Source organism: Mesoplodon bidens (assembly GCF_964165515.1).
Source record: "Mesoplodon bidens genome assembly, chromosome: 7".
Classification (NCBI taxonomy): Eukaryota; Metazoa; Chordata; class Mammalia; order Artiodactyla; family Ziphiidae; genus Mesoplodon; species Mesoplodon bidens.
Window position 1 is genome coordinate 25,601,927 of NC_138164.1, and position 17,159 is coordinate 25,619,085.

Sequence of the window (17,159 nt, forward strand, 5' to 3'; positions counted from 1 at the left end):
TAACCTCAATCATTTATTAGCTAAGTGATCTTAGGAAAGTCACTTAAAATCTGGGCCTTAATCACTTCATCTGTAAAATCAGATAACAATAGTTAACTATAGACTTTAACGAGTAACAAAAGAACATATGTGAACATTTTTCATAAAAATAAAGCACTGTAATATATATATATACATGTATATATGCATGTACACATATATATGTGTCTATAGATGTAGTGATGTATATAGGTGGATGTGTGTATGTACATGCACGTGAGGACAGATGGAGAATGACAGTGAGAGAAAGCTTAAGGATGTATTTGATTTGAATTTCTTTCCTGACAGTGTCCTCCCTCTCACCACTTAGAAGAGTATTGAATCCCAAATTTCTCAGTTTGAGCGTGGGCCTCCCACTTCTCTTGGGATGGCTGTCTTCCAGTGGCCACATACAAGCAGCATTCCATTCTGTCCACTAAGTACAGAAGTTCTATTCCTCCTGTCATGTGGCCTTTCCATGAGCTTCTAAGCTGACAGTGTTAAGAGGGCAGAGATTATGCCTGGGATTATCCCTTTCCCTTACTCACTGTCAAGTCTCTAGAATCAACACAGTCCTGGGTACACAGAGGGTACCCAACAAATATTTGTGGAATGATGAACACCAGCTGAGACCTTTTCCAGCCCAAAATACTATGACACAGCATCACTGGCTCCTTCTAGAGATAGTTGCTACTCAAACAACAGCGGGGAAACCAGAACTTACATCAACCTCCTCCATATTAGGATAAATGATGTTTAAAAAGAAAAAGTTCATTCCTGGAACTCTGAATCAGCATAAACACTATAGTCATGGACAAATCCTATTAGAATTGTGTAAATGAATTAAAATGATTAGCATTACGTATTAATTATTTAAGCCCTTCCCCACTCTCTTTTACATTCCATTGCCTTATTTTTCTTCATAGCACATCACTCTGAAGTTATAATTTTTGTTATTTGTGGGGTTTTTTTGTTGTTGTCTGCCTCTCCACTTTCTGTTTCTCTCCCTGCTAGTCACCTGCACCTAGAACAATAACTGAAAAAAGTAGCTACTCAATAAATATTTGTATTGATGGAACAAAGTACTTGAAAATTGTTTCTTTAATGAGGTAAACATTTTCTATATTATTATATACACACATCACTGGATTAATAAACCTTTTCCTGTAGTTAGTACAACAATAAACTTTAGCTCAGCTAAAGCCCTGGTGATGATTTAAAACAAACTAAGGAAGTTTATAGATTTGCAACAAGGTAGAGTCTCTTGATTACTAATTTTGCCATCTAAAAAAATTAAGCTTAAATATAGTACAAAAGTAGAAAACTAATGACAAATTAAAGGAAGCAAACTTCTAAATGCTTGTCAGATTTGCATCTTCCTTTTTATTAATATGAAGGATTGGGTATCCAAATAATGAAAAAGAAAGGGTATGAAAACAAAAACAGAGGTAAATGAAAAACAGTCCTAAATACTAAAAGTGAATGAAGAGGAGAAAGAGGTGTCAGAATGTTGTAGGAAGTACAAAGAATCAGGAAAAACAGAGCAAAAAGTAGAAAAAAGATAGCAATCAGAGGTATTTTCAGTCAAAATTTTTTTGTGCACTAATCACTCAGTGGAGTAACTCACAAAAATCAGGCTCATTTGTCACCACTATGCTTGATCTCTGGCTGAAATCCCTCTTGATCTCTTGTTTTATGAAAGCTCACAGACAAGTAAAAACTTCCCTTTCCCAGAGTAGCTTCAAACTCACTCTATTGCCCACTCTATTTATATTTCCCCACCTATGTTACATTTGTCCTCTGGTGATTAATGGGATTTCTGGTCCAAGTAGTGGTGGAGAGAAAAATGTTACTAAAGCCAGCATTTTACTAAAACTATGTGTGACCCACTCTTTCTGACATTCGCTGAAGAACAACCTACCATACATTTGTGCAAAGTTAATGACATAGGACGAAGAAAGTGAGGGACTGACCCAGAACTAGTATGCCCACTTATGCAAAGACAGGAGAAAATCAGAAAAAAATATGATGTCATAAATGTGTGGTACAGACAGTGGCAGTCTAAGCCAGCATTCCTCAGCATTAAGGAGATTTGGCAAAGAGATAAAGAGATGGGGGACGGGGGGGAGGGAGGCATCACTAGAGCACATGGCATCTAGCAGGAGGCATTAAACCTGCAGCCAGAAGACAAAGGGCAATGAGTGGAAGCAGGGCTCCAGTTCCTGTTTAGAGATCAGAAGCAGAACTAAAAGTCCTGAAAAGAAACAGAATAAGTGAAAAGAACTGAGTGGTGTACAAGGAAGCAACCCCCTCTCAGAAATAAGACAGAGAGACAAACCCAGATTCCAGAACCTCTAGTACCAGAAAGTATAACTTGGTACTAAATTCTCTAAGAATTAAACTAGAGCTTACTAGGCATCCTTGCCGAAGAGCAGGGTTAGCCTTGGAGTTAAGGTGTCAAGTTATGGCTGCATGCCAGAACTCTCAGGGGAGGTTTATTTTCTTCCAGTTTTATTGAGATATAATTGACACACAGCACTGTATAAGCTTAAGGTGTACAGCATAATAATTTGACTTACATACATCATGAAATGATTATCACAATGTTTAGTGAACATCCATTATCTCACATAGATACAAAATTAAAGATACAGAGAAAAGAAATTTTTCCTTGTGATGAGAATTCTTTCATGTATAACATATAGCAGTGTTAATTATAATGATCATGTTGTACATTACATCCCTAGTACTTATTTATCTTATAACTAGAAATATGTACTTTTTTTTTTTTTTTTTTTTTTTTTTTTTTTGCCGTACGCGGGCCTGTCACTGTTGTGGCCTCTCCCGTTGTGGAGCACAGGCTCCGGACGCGCAGGCTCAGCGGCCATGGCTCACGGGCCCAACCGCTTCACGGCATGTGGGATCTTCCAGGACCGGGACATGAACCCATGTCCCCTGCATCGGCAGGCGGACTCACAACCACTGCGCCACCAGGGAAGCCCTGAAATACGTACATTTTTACCATCTTCATCCAACTCACTCTCCTACAACCCCACGCCTCTGGTCTGATCCACAAATCTGATCTTTTTTTCCTATGAGTTTGTTTGATTTAGAAGTATAATTGACCTACAACACTATGTTAGTTTCTATTATGCAAGATAGTGATTCAATATTTCTATACATTTCAAAATGATCACTGAAATAAATCTAGCTATGATATGTCACCATACATAGGAAATACATAGTTATTAACTATATTCCCCATACTGTATATTTCATACCTATGACACATCTATTTTGTAACTAGAAGTTTGTACCTCTCAATCTCCCTCATCTATTTCTTTCCTCCCCACACCTTCTCTTGCAACCATCTGTTAGTTCTCTGTATCTATAACTCTGTTTTTATTTTATGTTTGTTTGTTTTGTTTTTCAGATTCCACATATAAGTGATATCATACATTATTTATCTTTCTCTGTCAGACTCATTTCACTTAGCACAATACCCCTAGGTCCATCCATGTTATTGGAAATGGCAAGATTTCATTCTTCTTTATGGCTGAGTAATATTCCACTGTGTGTGTGTGTGTGTGTGTGTGTATCTTGCATCTTTATTCATCTATTGATGGACAATACTATTGTGGAGAACACTTCAATAAATATAGGGGTGCATATAGATTTTTTATATATTTTTAAGTACTGTTTTTTTTTTCCTTTGGATATATTTTTTCTTTGGATATATTGCTGGATCATATGGTAGTTCTGTTTTTAATTTTTTGAGGACTCTCCATACTCTTTTCCATAGTGGCCACAAGAGTTTACATTCCTACCAACAGAGAACAAGGGTTTCCTTTCCTCCACATCCTCACCAACAATTGTTATTTGTTGTCTATTTGAGAATAGCCATTTTGACAGGTGTGAGGTGATATCTCATTGTTGTTTGGATTTGCATTTCCCTGATGATAGTGATGTTGAGCATCTTTTCATGTGCCAGTTGGCCATCTATATGTCTTCTTTGGAAAAATGCCTATATATATCCTCTGCCCATTTTTAATGTTTGTTTGTTTGATGTTGAATTGTATAAGTTCTTTGCATATTTTGGATTTTAACCCCTTATCAGATATATCATTTACAAAGATCTTTTCCCATTCAGTACGTGGCTTTTTTGTTTTGTTAATAGTTTCCTTTGCTGTGAAAATGCTTTTTGTTTGATGTAGCCCCATTTATTTATTTATTTATGCTTTTGTTTCCCTTGCCTAAGGAGACATATCCAAAAAAATATTAAGACTGATGTCAAAGCACATACTGCCTATGTTTTCTTCTCAAAGTTTTATGTTTTCAAGCCTTAAATTTTAGTCTTTACTCCATTATGAGTTGACTTGTGTGCACAGTATGAGAGAGTAGTCCAGTTTGATTTTTTGAACATAGTTGTCCAGTTTTCCCAACACCATTTATTGAAGAGGCTGTCTTTTTCTCATTGTATATTTTTGCCTCCTTTGTCATAGATTAATTGCTCATGTAAGTGTGGGTGTATTTCTGGGCTGTCTATTATGTTCCATTGATCTATGTATCTGTTTTGTGCAAGTGCCATACTGTTTTGATGACTGTAGCTTTGTAGTATAGTTTGAAATCAGGGTGTATGATACCTGTAGCTCTGTTCTTCTTTCTCAAGTTTGTTTTGGCTATTCTGGGTCTTTTGTGTTGTTATACAAAAGTTTTAGTTATTTGTTTCCATTTGCATGGAATACCTTTTGCTATACTCTTGCATTCAGTGTGTCCTTTAGCTCTGAAATGAGTCTCTTATAGGCAGCATATTGATAGGCCTTGTTTTTTATCCATTCAGCCACTCTGTTTTTTAATTGTATCATTTATTCCATTTACATTTGAAATAGTATTGACAGGTATGTAGTTACTGCATTTGTTTAATCGTTTTGGGGTTGTTTTTTATAGTTATTTCTCCTTTCTTTCTTCTTCTTTTGTTCACTTCCCTTGTGATTTGATGACTATCTTTAATATTATGTTTGGATACCTTTCTCCTTTTTGTGTGTATTTATTATAGATTTTTGGCTTGTGGTTACCATGAGATAGATACATAGAAAAACAGAAAGACAGATAGATAGATAGATAGGGATAGATGATAGATAGGTAGATAGATAAACAGATAGATAGATGATAGATGATAGATAAATAGATGATAGATAGATATAGATAGATAGATAGATAGACAGATAGATAGATAGGGATAGATAGATAGATAGATAGATAGTTGATAGGTGATAGATAGATAGATAATTCTAGGTTGTTGATCTCTTAAGTCCATTTTAACAACCCTGCATTTTTACTCTCCATTACCACATTTACTGTTTTGGACAGCATATTTTACATCATTTCATTTTGTTTATCCCTTAACCACTTATTGTGGATATAGATGGTTTTACTCCTTTTGTCTTTTAACCTTCTTACTAGCTTTATACATGGTTGATTTACTACCTTTATGTATATTTGCCTTTACCAATTAGATTTGTCCTTTTGTAATTTTCATGTTTCTAGTTGTGGCCTTTTCCTTTTTTTGTTTGTTTGACTGTTTGTTTTTTCTGACACACAGAATTTTAATAACCCTTGTAATACCCCACACACCTTCTTAGAAAATGCCAAGTATGTTAACAAAACTCCTAACTGTACAGGAAGATAATAATATTTGGCTTCTTCATGTGGCCACATCCCTTTATTACTGGACAGTGACACTGGTCAGAGTGCCACCCAGTTACTAGTGTGGGAAATCCCCATCTGTGACAATAAATATATAAATTCTGCTCGCTGTAACACCTGGTTTGTGTAGGTTCTATTTGCCCTATTGGTCACAAATGAGCTGTGATACCATTTCTGACCCCAAATAAATAAAGTCCATTAACAAGTTGCAGCATGATGAGAAGGCCTCATGTAGAGAACTTAGGTCCCTTTTTCTGGGTATTATCTGCAGTCGCCTGAATCAGAAGCCAATGAAGGGGTTCATCCAGAGCAGCAAGAGGGAGCCTCCCAAAGACTGACTTCATCCCTTCCCACTGCGGCCTCTTCTCCCACTCAGGCTTCTTACTCTTCAACCTCTCAACCTCCGTTTCATCATTGCATACGGAGTGGATCTGAGTGCCAAACATCACTGCAGTGAAACTGAAAAACATCAGACCCTCAAGGCACAGGAAGATCAAAAGAATTACAGTGACTACAGATGAACAATCACTGAGTTCAGTCCACTGCCCTTGGATGCAGGGGATGAACTGCAGCCCTCAGAGTACAAACGTGTGCATGAATGCCAGCACGGAGTACATAGTGAAGAGCACAAAAAAATCTCTGATTCTTTTCTCCAACACAATTGTTCAGCCATGGCAGGGATGATCCATTTTCCAAATACATATTTTGCAAATACTGCAGTTGTGGGTGTGCTCAGGCTTGATACAGCAGCATTTGGGGTACTTGTAGATCACTTCTTCTGCAAACTCTTCAGTTTGCAGGCTTCAGCTGCAAACTCTCCATGTATTCTTTAATAGCATTTCCTTTAGGTACTGCTCCAGGGCCGGTGAGCATGGTCCTCAGGTAAGACGACAAGGCAAGCATCACCAGGCAGATAAAAACGACCCTGTTGACCACAGAGTACCAGAAGTCTTTGGAAGGCAGCAGCACAACTAACATCACCAGGAAGTCCAAGTACATGATCAGAAGCCACATCATGATGGTGCAGATCATGCCACTGCTGTCACGGATGAACTAGAGGTGGATGAAAAGTCATAGTTGTCATTTTCAGTCAGGAGAGGATGATGCTTGACATCCCAGAGCCAGTGTCCTGATGATGGCATGGTTTTCCTCACAATTTATTTCTAAACATTTATTGAACATTTTGTGCCTTTTCTTCAGGATCTTAAGGTGCATACTGTCCCATGTGATAGAATGCGAGGCCCAGGTGGGGTCGCACGGCACCTTGACTCCTCCTGGCCTGTGGCAGCAGCAACATCAACTGCAGCAGCAGAGGCAGGGACACATTGTACAACAGCGCTCATGTTCAGGCCAGAACCGCCCACAGCTCCGCTCAGCTGGATCCCACGGGCTAGTGAGAGGGAGGCTGCCACTGAGCGCACATGAGAGCCAGAGCCCAGCCTGGAGAGCTGGCCTTTTTTTTTTTTTTATGTAGAGAAGTCCTTTTAACATTTCTTGTAAGGCTGATTTGATGGTGCTGAATTATTTTAGCTTTTGCTTATCTGTAAAACATTTGATCTCTCCATCAAATCTGAATGAAAGCCTTTACAGGTAGAGTATTCTTGGTTGAAGTTGTTTCTCTTTTATCCCTTTGAATATATCAAGTCACTCCTTTCTGGCCTGCAGAGTTTTTGTTGAAAAGTCAGATGATTTCCTTATGAGAGTTCCCTTACACCTAATATTTTGCTTTTCCCTTGATGCTTTTAATATTCTCTCATTATCTTTAATTTTTACTATTTTAATTACAATGTGTCTTGGTGTGTTCCAAAAAGGAACACACCAAGACACATTGTAATTAAAATGTTCTTTTTGCCTAACTTGCTGTAACCCTTTTTGGGTTGATCCAGTTTGGGATACTCTGTGCTTCCTGGGCCTGGATATTTCCTTTCTCAGGTTAAGGAAGTTTTCAGCCATTATGTCTTCAAATATGTTCTCTGACCCTTTCCCTCTCTCTTCTCTTTATGGGACCCCTATAATGCAAATAGTACTATTGATGTAGTCCCAGAAATCTCTCAAACTTCCTTATTTCTTTGTATTCATTTTTCTGTTCAGCTTCAGTGATTTCTACTACTCTGTCTTCCAGCTTGCTGATCTGTTCCTCTGTATCATCTAATCTATTCTTGATTCCTTCTAGTGTATTTTTTATTTCAGTTATTGTATTCTGCAGCTCTGCTTGGTTCTTTATATTTTCTAACTTTGTTATAAACTTCTAACTTCTCACTCTGTTCATCCAATCTTCTCCAGAATTCTTTGAGCATCTTTACAATCATTACCTTGAAATCTTTATCAGGTAGATTGCTTATCTTCACTTCACTTAGTTCCTCTTCTGAGGTTTTATCTTATTCTTTCATTTGGAACATACTCTCTCTCTCTCTATTGCCTTATTTTGCCTAAATTGCTGTTCTTATTTCTGTGCATTTGGTAGGTTGTTACATTTCCTGACCTTGAAGAGTGACCTTTTGTAGGAGAAGTCCTATGCATTCCAGCAGTGCACTCCTTTCTGGTCACCAGAGCTATAGGTTCTAGGGTATCCCCTATGCTGGCTGCATAGGTCCTTCTGTTGTAGCAGGCTGACTACTATGGGCAAGTCTGGTAGGCATGGCTAGCCTCCAGTTGGGTTGTTTGTCAGGCCCTGCCTTGTACAGAGGCTGCTGGCCACTGGCAGGTGAGGCTGGGTCACAAGGCAACTGGCCGCAGAGCCCCAGGTGGTCCCAGGGCTGGTGCTGGTCAACTGGTGGGCTGAGCCACATCTGGCAAGAGTGGTCGTGGGGACAGGGTTCCAAGATATAATGTCAGCCTGCTGATGGGTGGGGCTGATTCCTGACACAGTTGACTGTAGGGTCCATGGAGCCCAAAGCTGGTGTCAGCCTGCTGGTGATTGATTACTTTAGGGTTAGTGTCAGTGCACTGGTATGCAGGGGCAGGTCTTGGGCCCTTTAGTGGACAGGTCCAGGTCCCAGGGTGGCTGTGGGTGCAGGGAGCCTGGGGCTGAGTTCCTGTCAAGGTAGCTACTTAGCTTGAGGGTCCCAGTACTGGCACTGACAGGCTAGTGGGCAAAGCCAGTTCCCAGTGCTAATAATCTATAGGAAGGATTCCAAAATGGCACTTGCCAGCACCAGTGTCTTCATGGTAGAATAATCTCCCCAAAATGGCTGATGTCAATATGTCCCCAGGGTAAGTTCCAGTTTCCTCTTGCCTCTTCAGGAGGCTCCCCAAGATCAGCAGGTGTGTCTGACCCAGGCTCCTTTCAAATAACTGCTTCTGCTCTGGGTCGCAGAGCATGTGAGATTTTGTGTGCACCATTTAAGAGTGGAGTCTCTATTTCCCACAACCTTGTGTGTCTCCTGAAAGTAAGCCCAGCTGGCCTTCAAAGCCAAACATTCTGAGACTTGTCTTCCTGGTACAGGACCCTCAAGACTGGGGAGTCCAATGTAGGGCTTGGACCCCTCAGTCTTTGGGAAGAAACTTTACAATTGTAATTATCCTCCCATTTGTGGGTCATCCACTAGGGGGTATGGGTCTTGTCTATACTGCATCTTAGCCCCTCCTGCCCATCATGTTGTGGTTCCTTCTTTACTTCTTTAATTGTAAAAGATCTTTTCTACTAGTCTTCTGGTCTTTCTTATCAATAGTGCTCATTAAATGGTTGTAATTTTGGTGTGCCCATGGAAGGAGGAGAGCTCAGGATCTCGGGCATTTCCCCTGGGGAACTTATCTTTAAAATACAACTTTTCAGTCCCCATTCTAGATATGATGAATCAGAATATTTGGATATAGTGTCTACGATAATTTTTTTTTAATTTCTCCAGATGATCCTACTGTATAATCACTAGTGGAATCTACTCTTCTAGAATCTGGAGTAGAGACAATTACTTCTGGGATTAGAATTCAAAGCAATAATGCAAAAAATATCTCTCTAGGAAGGGCAAAAGCATAAATTCATAAATGTTAAAATAAATATACATATATTCAGAGTTGGATTTTCCTCCTTTTTTCCTCATCTAGCTCTAGAAAATTTTCAATCCTGACCAGTATGTATGAGTCAGGAATTATTTCAGCATCCTTGCTTATGAATATCACACGTGTTTTTTTCTTCAACTGGATGCTATATGTGTTCCATTGGTTTCTTTTCACATCTATTAACAACACTCCCCTTACATCAAATAACATTCTATCTCATACCATCAATGATTTATCTCTTCTGTGGGGACTCACAGCTCGTTCTTCTGACTCCTCTTTTCTACATGGGAAGTGAAGCTCAATCCTTCATATCTCCAACCATTCTCTATCTCCCAACAATCTACTCCAACCAAGTCTGGACCACAACAATGGGGAATAAGAATATAGAAGCTGCCCACAAATGCTACAATAAAATTCACATGTATCACAGGGAAAAATTCTGACTAATATTTCCAAATCTACATCTCCTTTCTTCACAAAGGAAAATTATCATTTCTTATTGTAAAGTTAAGATCAGACTTGGTTGAAAAGCAGGATAGGTCAGGAATTGGAAGTTTCGGCTCAATCATACTACATTTGAAATGAATATCTTACCTCAGTTTAACTACCTATCATTATGGGTAACAGAAATAGGGGAAGAGAACTCCAAAACACCTATAAAAATCATCCACAATACATAATCATAGCTCCCCAAATGGAAAATAAAACATATGAGAATCTTTAACAGAACAGGCTCATAAAAAGCAAATACAAAGATTCATATTTTTGTTTTTGAAAATAGACTGACTGTGAGATAATAAAGGGAATACATCATATAACAAGCCTTAATTTGAGTAACATCTTTATTCTGACTCATAAAGTTCTGTTCATCAAATTAATTTAAATAAATGGTGATAGAAATGCTGTCAAAACACTTAAAATTGACTGAACACCTAAACTCAAGGTTAATAAGAATGAAAACTCATCTACAATAGAACTTAGGATATTTGAATTTAACTCTAATCTTACTTAAAATTTTCATTAATTTTCAAGATAATTAACTAGTTATTAAAATTTATAGTCCAGTCAAAGTTAGAGATTTGTAGCAAAGAGCAATAAAATCAGAGAATATAAAGGACCAAAAAACAAAGAAAAAGTAGACCTAAGATAAAAATAATTAATTTAATGAATAAAAGGCATAAAATAAAAAGGGAAAAGAGAGGGGAGGAGAGAAGGTGGTGTGTTCATTTGCGCTAAAAGATTCAAAAGGAGTGAACACAAACATATGGTATTTAAAGTTAAAAAATAAATATGCCAAAGCACTATGAATTTGTTCCAAGAGATGGTTAAAAAAAAATGACCTATGAGCTTCACATAGAAAGTGGTATGGGCCCACAATCATCTTTCTCACATAGTAAGGAAAGAATAAACTTCTTGCTAACTGAGAGAAAAACCAAAAATTATTCTTTTGTAATAGAAGCAATAGAGAGGTCAATAAGTATTGCAGCAGACTCTTACATCACAGCCTCATAGCCTTCCTGCCTTCCTCACAAGACCATGTAAAAGGGCTGACCTAACCGTGCTTTCATTTCTTCTAAGTCACAGGTAATTTTTCCATGTTAGGAATTTTGCAGATATTAAGTGGAAATTATACTGTTTCCTGAGAAAAGAGCAATGGGAGATTGTTTAAGAGGCTTACAAAACCTGCTTATGAAAATGAACTGAGCAAAAGGAGGTTTCATTAAGCGAGTTTGACTCACTGGCCATTGATAGTGTTGAAAGGAATTCAAACTACATTAATCTGAAGATGAGGGGAGCATAAGCATATTAACAAAGACTGATATTTTGAACATCTTCAGTAAATAGGATGTCATATCACTTAGAAGTTACACCTAAATACATAAAATATTTCATTTTCCACTATATAACAGTGGCTGACTCCATTCCAGGGGGTTATTTTTAGCAAATCAAAGAGAAATATTCTGCCTGTTAGCACCATGGATAATTTCTGGTATGATTTTTAATCATACTAGAAATAATTTTTTAAACAGTTTCTAAATCAGTCATAAAATCTTGGAAAAGCACTCATAATGACAAAACAGAAAAACAAAATTCTTAACTATAGTTTGTATATGTTGAAATTATAAGGAGATAGCAGGTGCTGTTTTTGTTTATTAAAACTTCAAGGGAGGGCCTCCCTGGTGGCGCAGTGGTTGAGAGTCCGCCTGCCGATGCAGGGGATACGGGTTCGTGCCCCGGTCTGGGAGGATCCCATATGCCGCGGAGCGGCTGGGCCCGTGAGCCATGGCCGCTGGGCCTGCGCGTCCGGAGCCTGTGCTCCGCAACGGGAGAGGCCACAACAGTGAGAGGCCCGCATACCGCAAAAAAAGAAAAAAAAAAAAAAAAAAAAAAAACTTCAAGGGAAAAGGCACATCTATTAGAATGACTAAAATCAAAACAATCTGACAAACCAGTTTCTGGAGAGAATGAGGAATAAGTGATAACAGCCATTTTGGAAGACACTTTGGTAGTTTCCTACAAAGCTAAAAAAAGTGCAGCAATCACACTCCAAGGTGCTTACCTAACTGATTCAAAAACATGTCTACATAAAAACCTGCAGGTGTATGTTTATAGCAGTTTTATCCATAATCACCAAAAACAGAAGCAACCAGCTGTCTTTCAATAGCTGAATGGATAAGCAAACTGTAGTATATTATTATGATGGAATACTATTCAGAGAGAAAAAGGGAATGAGCTATCAAACCACACAAAGATATGTACTAAACCTAAATGTACACTGCTAAGCAAAAAACAAACAAAAAAAACAGAAAAAATGTGAAAAACCTACATGCTATTATAATTCCATTTATATAACATTCTGGAAAAGGCAAAGCTATAGAGTGGCAAACAGATTAGTATTTTCTAGGGATTTGTTGGGGGGAAAGGGGTAGGGTTAAAAAGGTGAAGTACAGAGGAATTTTAAGGCAGTAAAAGTATTTAATATAATATTATAATGGTGAATACATGACACTATGCATTTATCAAACTCAGAATTATACAGCACAAAAAGTGAACTTTACAGTATGCAAATTTTAAATATATATATATACAAAATTTTATATATATTTGTATATAAATATATTTATATATATACATATGTATATACCAGAAATGGAATGTAAGATCCCAGAATGGAATGAAAAAAGGAATTAGCTATCAAGTCACACAAAGAATATAACTGTATTACAAACTTTATTACAAGTGCAAAAAAAAACTTCACTGAAGGTAGTAGAGTAGAAAGGTGTTGACCTAAATAACCTTGGAAATGAGTGGAGTCTGTAAAACTTCATATGTAAATCCATACTCTGAAATTGCACACAAACACTGTACTCTAGTTGATCAAAATCATTTCCCATAGGAGCATGTAATAACAATTCTGAAACAACTATACTCCTACACTGCAATTGAACAATTACGTAGATCAATGGCTAAACAGAACAAAGTTTCTCACTGCTGGAGTAGGAGGTTACAGTAAGCAAGGGGGAAAGGTTAGAATGATCCATATGATAATGGGTTAGAGTTGAAGACATCAGTATGAACTCATATTTAGCATAATACAGAAATACAGAAATATTTATAGACAGGTATATATATATATATATATATATATATATATATATATATATATAGCAGTTAATATACACATATATATTTCCTTGCTCTGTCAACTGAGAGAGCCTAGAAGCAGCAACACCCCAATGGCAATGAGTACACCGAGTACCCAGATTTTGGTTTCCAACACCATTTTCCAACAAAAGGAATCAGGACTCTTTTGAGACTCCTTTAGGAAATGACTTTGAGAAATGACTGAGGCAGAAAATATACAAGATGAGTCTGGAGCATCTTATAACACAAGATAGTAGGGAAGTGCTCAAAACACACACACAATAATGATGGACATATGTCAAAGTACACAGCAGACAACTGAAAGCAAACTGACTAGTACTCTTCAAAACCATCAAGGTCATCAAATACAAGGAAAGACTGAAAAACTGTCACAGCCAAGAGGAGTCTAAGGAGACCTAACAATTAAATGTAATATAGCCTGAGTGGGATGCTGGAACAGAAAAAGGACAGGTAACAACTAAAGATATCTAAATAAAGCTTGAAATTTAGTTAATAATAATGTATCAATACTGGTTCATTAATTGGGACCAAAGTATCATATTAATGTAAGCTGTCAATAATAGGGGAAATAGGTGTGGAATGTATGAGAACCTTCTATACTATCTTCACACCTTTTCTGTAAATCTGAAACTGTACTATAATTAAAAGTTTATTTTTTTAAACTTAAAGGGAAAAGAAAAGTAAAAACCTACCTACTAAAAAATTCAGAAAAGAGAACAACAGGCAGTCTGAAGAATTTAGGATATGAAAGGTTGCTCTCCCACATAAAGAAGAGGTCCAGGACAGAAAGCTGCTAGTGATAGGGCAATAACACATTAGATATAAACAAAGAAGATCAAAAAAATAAGAAAGAAAAATGACTGCCATGTTTTATCAGTAAAGAAGAGAAGCTTAGTGTGGAGAAATTTAGTGGGATAAATGGGAAAAGGCTTGTCATAAGATTCAGAAGAAAATGCTCCCAAGAGAAAAAAATATCTAGGGGAGTAAAGAAAACCCTCTATATTTCTTCTCAATATACTTGTATCTTCTAAAGCTGGTCTGCATAATTTAAGGATCAGTTTTTATTTAAATGTTTTATAATTTTACACATATTGGAGGCAGTGAGACACTCAACAGTCTCATTCTTTTTCAGGCCTACCTACTACATCTAATCATTTCAGAAAAAAGTATTCAAGCAGAGAGCAAAAAACATAAGTTATTTTTAATTTACATAGAATCACTACTCAAGTCTCTACTAGGAATTATTAAATTCCTAAGTTTTTAAATAATTATCCTATGATAAACCATAATGGAAAAGAATATTAAAAAAAGAATATATGTATATTTATAACTGAATCACTTTGCTGTACAGTAGTAATTAACACAACATTGTAACTCAACTATACTTCAATAAAAAAATAAATAAATCACCATTCGTCTCCCCCAAAAAAGAACTATATAGGCAGAATTTATTTATTGCTATCAATATTAATTCATCTATAAAAATAAGTGGGTTTTGTACCAACTAGTTCTCCAATATGCTAAATATGTTAAATATATTCTAATTCACTAAACAATTACACGTTTTAGAGTTATTCTAAGGAAACCCTCAGGTAATCTTAACCCTAAAGTGAGGCTAACTAACTCTTCACAGTTTTATGGCCAATTACAAGGCTGTCAAGTGCACATTCAAAATCACAATAAAACCAGAAAAGTACATACAAGTCAACATGTAGGCAATAAACTATTGCTTATATAAAAACAAGTGGCAACAAAAAGTTCCATACCAGCTAATGATTCTGGAATCAGTGGCACTTTATAGGTAGCTCAGATTTCACAGTATTTCAGAGTCTACCACAAAAATATTGTGAGGTATATGCACCAAGGGTCAACCACTCCATTCTCCTCACTAGCATTTTCCCAACAAATAATCCCATGAAAACATTACTCTGACACTGACTTTAAATGTTGACTTTTTGGAGAAAATAAAGCCCCAGTCTAACAGAAGACCTTTAAAACAGAAAAAAAAAAAACAACTTTAATGAATATTCTTTCATAATTCATGTCCTTCACCAATTATTTTGAGAGAAAATGCACTTTAGCAAAGTCAGTATAAAACTATACTTTGTTAATACTTGGTAAATAACTGACACTTATTAAAATAGTAAACCTCTGTTTGCTATAATTCATCAGTAGATTAATTACCTTAGATCTCTCATTTCTATATGATTTCTGTCCTACTGTGGAATGACTTTATCCTACACCATCTATATCTTATGGCTTTTGATGAAACACCCACAACCCCTTTAACAGTATCAAAACCTGTTAAAACTGAAATCCTCATAATCCTCATTTATTTTAAATTGTATTATGCAAAGGGAGCTAAGCAATATATCATCCTTCACCCTTAAGTCTCCCTATTCAATTCTGTCTTCCTTTCCCCAACATTACCTAAATCCAAGATACAGGATCAGGTGGCAACACTTCAGCAGAAAACACAGTATACACCCTTTAATACTTTAGCATAGATGCTTCATTGTACCAATCAACAGTTACAATTTCCAAGAAAATACTCAATTCTGTACCTCATAAGACTATAAACACACTTTTTTACTTAATTGGAGCTAAAAATGAGCTTTGCAGATTATGCCTGGAAAAGGCTTACATTTTTCAAACAACTAAAATTAGAAGATCATTTTGGTATGCAAAAGATGTACTAAATAAAGCAGTACGTTTAACACTAAAAGCCTCCAGTAGGGAGGGCATTGTTCACAACTATCTCTCTTTGTATATTCTTTTTTCCACAGTTTAAAAACCTCCTTAGAGTACTGTACTGCATTATCACAGTGAATGCCAGAGCACCAAAATAAGGAATAATCTGTACTTAATATCCCTAATTTGTAAATAATGAGACAATATAACAACTGGTTTCTAAGCCAACAAAAGAAAATCAATGACAAAAATGTTGATGCCTAGAAATAGTTCTTTACCATGACTACAGAGGGCATAAACCACTCTGTAATGTGCACATGTTTCCAGGGAGTCCTAAGGAAGAGGCAATGGAACAAATGCATGACAGAAGCATGACTGGTCTTCTGCAACAAGCTTTCTCCTTCTCTTCAGGTTTCTCTTTTTATTCCATGCCAACCACTTAACTCAAACTTCAACCTGAAGAGCTGGTAAACGATCAAACTACCTAGCGTTTATACTAAGTAGATAGAGATGGTCATTTTGAAAGGAGGAAAATTTGTTACTGTGATCATTTTTCTGACCTATGACTTTAAATATTTTTTGATGATAGGTGAAATATAAATAACATTCAGATGAGTGAACAAACACAATTCTAGTCTTTACTATAGCCTTGTAATATGTTAAGAAGGTAAGAGAAATATGTATCCCTCAAATCCAATCCACCAATATTCTAACCACACCACCCAAAGCTGGTAAATATAAATCACAGAGTTGGAAAACTGCCATCTGGCATCCACAGAGAGGGCTTCCAGGCATCAACATTTTCCTTAAACTCGTTGAAACTCTATTTCTCCATGCCAAACTCCCCAACTCAGAACAGGTCCTCTTTCTTTACGGTGTTTTTCTTTTCAGAGTTAATCAATTTTTGCATTTGCATAAATGATCGCACAGAAGACTTTAAATGTAATTCTTTGTAAAAGGTGAGATCTAAGCAAACCAAGATTAATCATACTTCAGTGACTTGTTAAAAATAAAAATAAAAATAAAGCTTACATTGAATATGACTAGTAAAGGTGTCATCTTTGTCCTCAGTCTATATT

At 36.7% G+C, this 17,159-nt stretch overlaps 1 protein-coding gene and 1 pseudogene across 2 annotated transcripts in view; both read right to left on the minus strand.

Annotated features, from left to right (window-relative positions):
* Window positions 1-17,159, minus strand: part of GUCY1A2 (guanylate cyclase 1 soluble subunit alpha 2) — a gene marked incomplete at its 5' end in the record, with an annotated part of 427,337 nt that overhangs the window by 365,664 nt on the left and 44,514 nt on the right. The gene's annotated exons all lie outside the window — the stretch shown is intronic.
* Window positions 6,005-6,965, minus strand: LOC308620903 (palmitoyltransferase ZDHHC7-like; annotated as a pseudogene). The gene has a single exon. The product of its transcript is annotated as a palmitoyltransferase ZDHHC7-like (transcript).